Source organism: Lethenteron reissneri, chromosome 35, assembly GCF_015708825.2.
Source record: "Lethenteron reissneri isolate LAM-NWPU_2019-01 chromosome 35, ASM1570882v1, whole genome shotgun sequence".
NCBI classification, from domain to species: Eukaryota; Metazoa; Chordata; class Hyperoartia; order Petromyzontiformes; family Petromyzontidae; genus Lethenteron; species Lethenteron reissneri.
In genome coordinates this window covers 1,900,293-1,906,292 of record NC_083813.1, presented here as the reverse complement: position 1 = coordinate 1,906,292, position 6,000 = coordinate 1,900,293, and positions in this window count along the sequence as shown.

Sequence of the window (6,000 nt, the reverse complement as noted above, 5' to 3'; positions counted from 1 at the left end):
TGAGGATACAACAATAAAAAGAGTGTAATAAAAAACAGAGCAATGTAATACAATACACTATTAGACATTATTGTAAAAATAATAATAAAAAGTCCATCCCATGTGTTAGTGAATTTTTTTATATATTTTAGGCAGGAAATTAGTTTTCAAATTTAGATTTTTTTTCTGGAGGGGAGACCCCTAGACCCCCTGTAAGATTTGTTCCCCCCAATGTTGACTCCATGGCTACGGCCTTGGTACATAGTGTGCTGTATAGTGTGATTCGTCATGTTGTGACATACCCTCACCATGTGCAATGTCTAAGGGGCCGTCCATAAATGACGTCACGCGATTTTGGCCGATTTTTTGACCCCCCCTCCCCCCCTCGTCACACGGCGTCACAAAAAGTCACTCTCCTCAAATATGACGTCACAAAGCTCTGCCCCCCCCCCCCCAAAACCATATTTCCATTTTAAAAGTAAAACATGCTTCAAATCACTTTAAACTATTATCATTGTAGTACGTATTTAACGTGGCGCTGCACTCTGATGTAGGAGAAAACATTTATTAAAAAGACGTTGGAAAGCTGAAATTTTGCATACAATTCACTTGAAAATATTAAAAGTCTAACTAAAACTGCAAATCTTCAGAATATATTTAAATTCTCTTATACTTATCAAATATTGAAAGTAATTATAACTATAAAAAGATACTTGAAACTTTGTATTAGACCGAAGCAAAATGAAGAGTACAATTATAACAATCATATATTCATTTCACAGAATGAAAAGCCCTAGTAGAATCATTACAATCAAAATTTTTAATAACAATCATTATATTTTTTACAAACTTTATGCTTCTCCATTCTCCCATGGAGAAGCAAAATTCTCCTTCATAGAATAAATAAAAGGTGACCTTAGTAAATTTAAAGAATCAAATGGTTAATAATGAAAATGAATCAAAATTAGTGTTGTTATAACAATTCCATTCAAATAATATTTATTTAAAGTTGCGCATTTTTATGGGACGTCACATTTCTCCCCCCCCCTCCCCCACTAGGTGCGTGACGTCATTTATGGACGGCCCCTAAGCTGTATCGAGTAAATGGTGAGCGTATTGAGAAAATAATAAGTGTCTGTCATCAAAGAAAAGTCACATAGGCGATACATCGTATATGGTGAAATAAAATACATTGATGAGGTGTCAACCATTCATTTTGTGCAACAAAAGCACCGATGTGTAATAAAGCACTTCCACGACGACTTTAGACTTGTCTTTTATTAACAATGACTACACAGCTCCGCTCTCTCTTTCCGGATGGTTACGCTCTCTCTCGTCTCGCCGTAACGCGCGCACTTCCTCGTCCACCGTTGCGGCGCGTCTCTGTCTTCTCGCGCTCGCTGGTGGCGCGCGGGGAGGAGAGAGGGCTTCGCTGGCAGAGGTCGCCACGTGGCAGGTGGCGAGACGAGGCAGACGATGATGTCGTCCGGACTCCAGACTTCCCAACACCGACCCCGAGTCCTCTCACTGCCTCTCCTTTTATTGCTCTCGGCGGAGCTAGGCTCCGCCTCTAGCCACGCCCCTCGTGGAACCTTCTCGATGTTTCCCGTACGTACCCACGAGCTCTGCCCCGTTACCTTTGGCCCAGATGGAACCCTTCCCTCTGATTGGATATGAGTAACCCAGCAGTGACTATGCAGCCCTTCGTCGTCCTTTAGGTGGTGCTCTCTCATTACAGATGTATCAACATTTCATGCCCCTTCCTACGACACGGTACAGATGCAGTACATGATAAAATAGAGACGTTAAATCAAATCTTACATTTGACCAATCACTGGATTTCATAAAAGCAGGGTGTATAAAACAGGCACTTTCTGCCAATCCCCGATTGTAAATGTTGTTTTGGTCAACCAACAGGCCGGAAAGAACCCGCGTTACATTTTGGAGGCGAGGACCGTGTGACACACGCACAAAGCTACTAACTTTTATATAGATTTACATACGATATAATTTCAAAATATAGTTTATTTAGAGGTTAGCCCTTTTTCTCAGCATTTACATTATTGCATTTTGTCATTTGTTTATATGCTTTTTAAATTCAAGCAATAGTTGTCATTTTGGTAATTTAGTCTCGACTGCAGATACCGGAGCTGAAATTCCTATTGGATTCTATTCGCCTCAAATATATTTAGACGTTGGGTGAATCTATCAAAGTATGATTTTATCATAATCATAATTAATTTGAAATATGTATTCAGCATAATCTACTTGATATGAACCTTCAGGTAAGGCACACCTTTCCAATTCCTGAGTCCATTGCCATACAATTACATGCACCCCGTATTGCATAAATAAAAATAAAACATCCGAATCAATGTGGCCAGACATTTTACTGATGCTATAGTCTGTAGTAGTTACATAACATCCGTTTCAGAAATCTACATGTGAAAATATTGGATGCTATACCTGGAGAAAGTTCATCTTGTGAAGACAACCATTGCTCTGTCAAAACAGATGATTTTACCACTGGGACTCGTATCTGTGAAATTGACACTGGCAGCGTATAATTGGAGTGATATATAAAGTGTTTCATTATACAGTAAATAAAAATTATTCAATGGCATATGCATCCTGAAATGTGAATACAGCGCTGCCCCCTTATAACGCAGTTTCCTTAAATAACGCTCTTTGTCCTGGAGGAAAATACTCCCGTCCACCCCGTATGGCCTCAACAGACTTTTGGGGCAAAGCCGACGTGGAATACAAGGCGGGTAAGCATGGGTAGTCCCACGCACAGCCACCTTCGTCTCCCCAGCGGTGATCTTTATACACTGCAAGAGGGTTAGTAATCATGTGCGGCTGAGTCACCTCAGCGGTGGTCCAGGACTGGTACAGGTATCCTCACCGATGTTGGCCGTGAGCGGTAATCAGTTTCTGGTTGCCGGGTTCGCACACTTAAAATGAACTGGCGATGGATTACAATCGAAAATCTAAAAGCTCACCACCTTCGTTGTTGGTTCAAAAATTCCTGCGTGTGACGCTCCGTCATTTCAGCGAGAGTGGCGACCGCTCGTTGGCGCCCACCCAATCGGTGCCCCCGCCCGCCAGTCTTGAACGCTTCCACGGAACGTGCGGCTTACGGCAGACGCAGTGCCGGATTAAGCTAGTGCGGGGCATGTAGCATATGTTATAAAGGGGCCCTAAAAAACATAAACAAAATATGTTTTACTTCATGGGACCTCCTTTGCCAGTACCAAAATATGATAATAGGTTTTTCCACTTTTTTCTGGCAATAAAACAGGTGTTAAGATGTTAAATCACAAAACTGAAACCTTTTACAAGGAATTATGTCTTCATTAACCACAATGCTTGTGGTCAGAATGCAAACAAAAAATATACTCTGATAATATATGCATTGTCCTTGAAACTGATTGGTCCACACCAGAGACAGCTTTCTTTAGAGCCTCGTCTCCAACGGTGTTAGACCAGAGGACGCCAAAAGGCGTACAGTGTGTACGCCTTTTTGTTTTATTTTTGCATTCTGACCACAAGCATTGTGGTTAATGCAGACATGATTCCTTTAAAAGGTTTCAGTTTGGTGTTTTAACATCTTAACACCTGTTTTGTTGCCAGAAAAAGGGGAAACCTATAATGTTTTACTTGCATAGTAAAGTAATTGTATTTTTTCATTTTCTATACAGCCAGATAATACGACAAATCGCTAACTTAAATACCCAGTTGTTCATAAACGTTGAAGGCAGTATCTCTCTCTCTCTTGTTCGTCCATCAAGTTTATGATAACCATGGCACGTTTGTCATTTTGTTGGGTTTTGATGAGTGCGCAGATGGCTGAACAGGCCAATCCGAGCCTGGAATTCTCTGTGGCACACTGGACAGGTCAGGGAGGATGTAGACCTCTGAGGTGCAGCCACATGTCCTTCCTTGGTAGAGTTGCGCTGTTGCCTCTTCAAGATAGCACAGGAGCTTCTCCTGCCTCTCACTGAGGACTGCACCGTCCTGTACTTTTCTTCTCCAGGCAGGTCGGTCCTGAGCTAGGGGTTCCCAGCTTTTCAGGTCGAATCCAAAGCTTTTCAAGGAGCCTTTAAGGGTGTCCTTGTAGCGCTTTTTGGGGCCACCTTGCACTCGCTTGCCATTCTTCAGCTCGCCAAAGAAGACTTGTTTTGGCAGTCTCGCGCAGGGCATTCTGGTCACGTGGCCAGTCCATCTAAGCTGTTCCTTCGCAAGCAAGGTGTGGATGCTGGGGATATTGGCATTGCTGAGGACTTCTGTGTCAGGGATTCTGTCTTGCCACTTGATAATCAGCAGTTTCCTCAGACAGCTCAAGTGGAGATGGTTCAATTTCTTTGCATGGTGCTGGTAGACTGTCCAGGCTTCGCACCCATACAAAAGAGTTGGTAAGACAACAGCCTGGTAGACCTTCAGTTTTGTCTCCTGCTTGATGCCAGTCCTTTCCCATACCGAGTCACGTAGACGTCTAAAGGCTGCACTGGCCTTGACAATCCATATGTTAACTTCATCATCTATGTGCACAGCGCGAGATAGAGTACTACCAAGGTAAGTAAACTTGTCAACGGCTGAAAGCTTTTGCCCATTCACAAAGATGGTGGGACAGTGGAGGGTTTCCCAGGAGCAGGTTGGTATAGGACTTCAGTCTTTTTTGTGCTGATTGTTAGGCCGAAATTGTTACAAGCTGAGGAGAAGTGGTCCATACTGTCCTGTAGATCTTTATTTGAGTCAGCAGCCAGAGCACAGTCATCAGCAAACAAAAGTTCTCGAACAGTGACTTCCTCCACTCTAGATTTAGGCTTGCATCCTCCACAGATTGAATAGCCCACCATGAAAACAGTTGATGAAGCTAATCCCAGTGTTTTCGTTCTGGAATTAGTCTTGCAGCATGGCATAAAACACCATGCTGAAGAGTGTTGGCGCTAAAACGCAGCTTTGCTTCACCCCGTTTGTGATTGGGAACGGATCAGAGAGTTCTTGCTGGTCTCTGATGCTGGCCATCATGCCATCATGGAGTTTGCACACGATGCCAATGAACTTGTCTAGACACCCATACTTGGCCATGATCTTCCATAGGCCCTCCCGGCTGACTGTGTCAAATGCTTTTGTTAGATCAACGAAAGCCATATATAGATCAGCATTTTGTTCTTGGCATTTCTCCTGTAACTGCCGGGCAGTAAATACCATGTCAGTGGTTCCGTGGTCTTTTCTGAAACCACAAAAACTCTCAGGTAGCAGACCCTGGTCTAGGTGGACAATTAGGCGGTTCAGAAGGATTCTTGCCAATAATTTGCCATCGATTGATAGTATGAAGATGCCTCTATGGTTGTCGCAGGCCTGCCGATTGCCTTTCCTCTTATAGAGATGGATTATATAGGCATCCTTGAACTCCTGGGGAACGGCTTCTAATTTCCACAGATACTGAAAGAGGTCGGTCAGTTTCTCGACTAAGCAAGGCCCTCCAGCCTTGTAGATTTCTGCTGGAATGGCATTGGACCATGGAGCTTTGCCTGATGAGAGGAGGCTTATGGCTTTGCTGGTTTCCTCAATGGATGGTAGAACAGCAAGGTTTATTTAAACTCGAGGCAGTCTCGCAATTTCCTCCTCATTTATGCATGATGGCTGGTTGAGGACTGCGCTGAAGTGTTCAGCCCACCTTGCAAGTATTTTGTCCTTCTCTGTGAGGAGTGTTGTTCCATCTGCATTCAGGAGAGTTGAAGTTCCTGAGTGTTGCGGACCATAGACCTGCTTGAGTGCATCATAGAGGCACTTGGTGTTGTTACTGTCAGCGTAGGACTGAATCTCCTCAACTTTTGTGCATAGCCAGGTGTCTTGCATGACTCTCAGTCTCCGCTGGACAACCCTGCGAATGTTGAAGGCAGTTTTCTTTAAGCTTGAGCTGCTGTCATTCAGATATGCTTCATGCATGGATTTCTGCATCGTTCTCATCAAACCAATCTTGATGTGTACGTATGGGAACTCCAAGTGATTCAA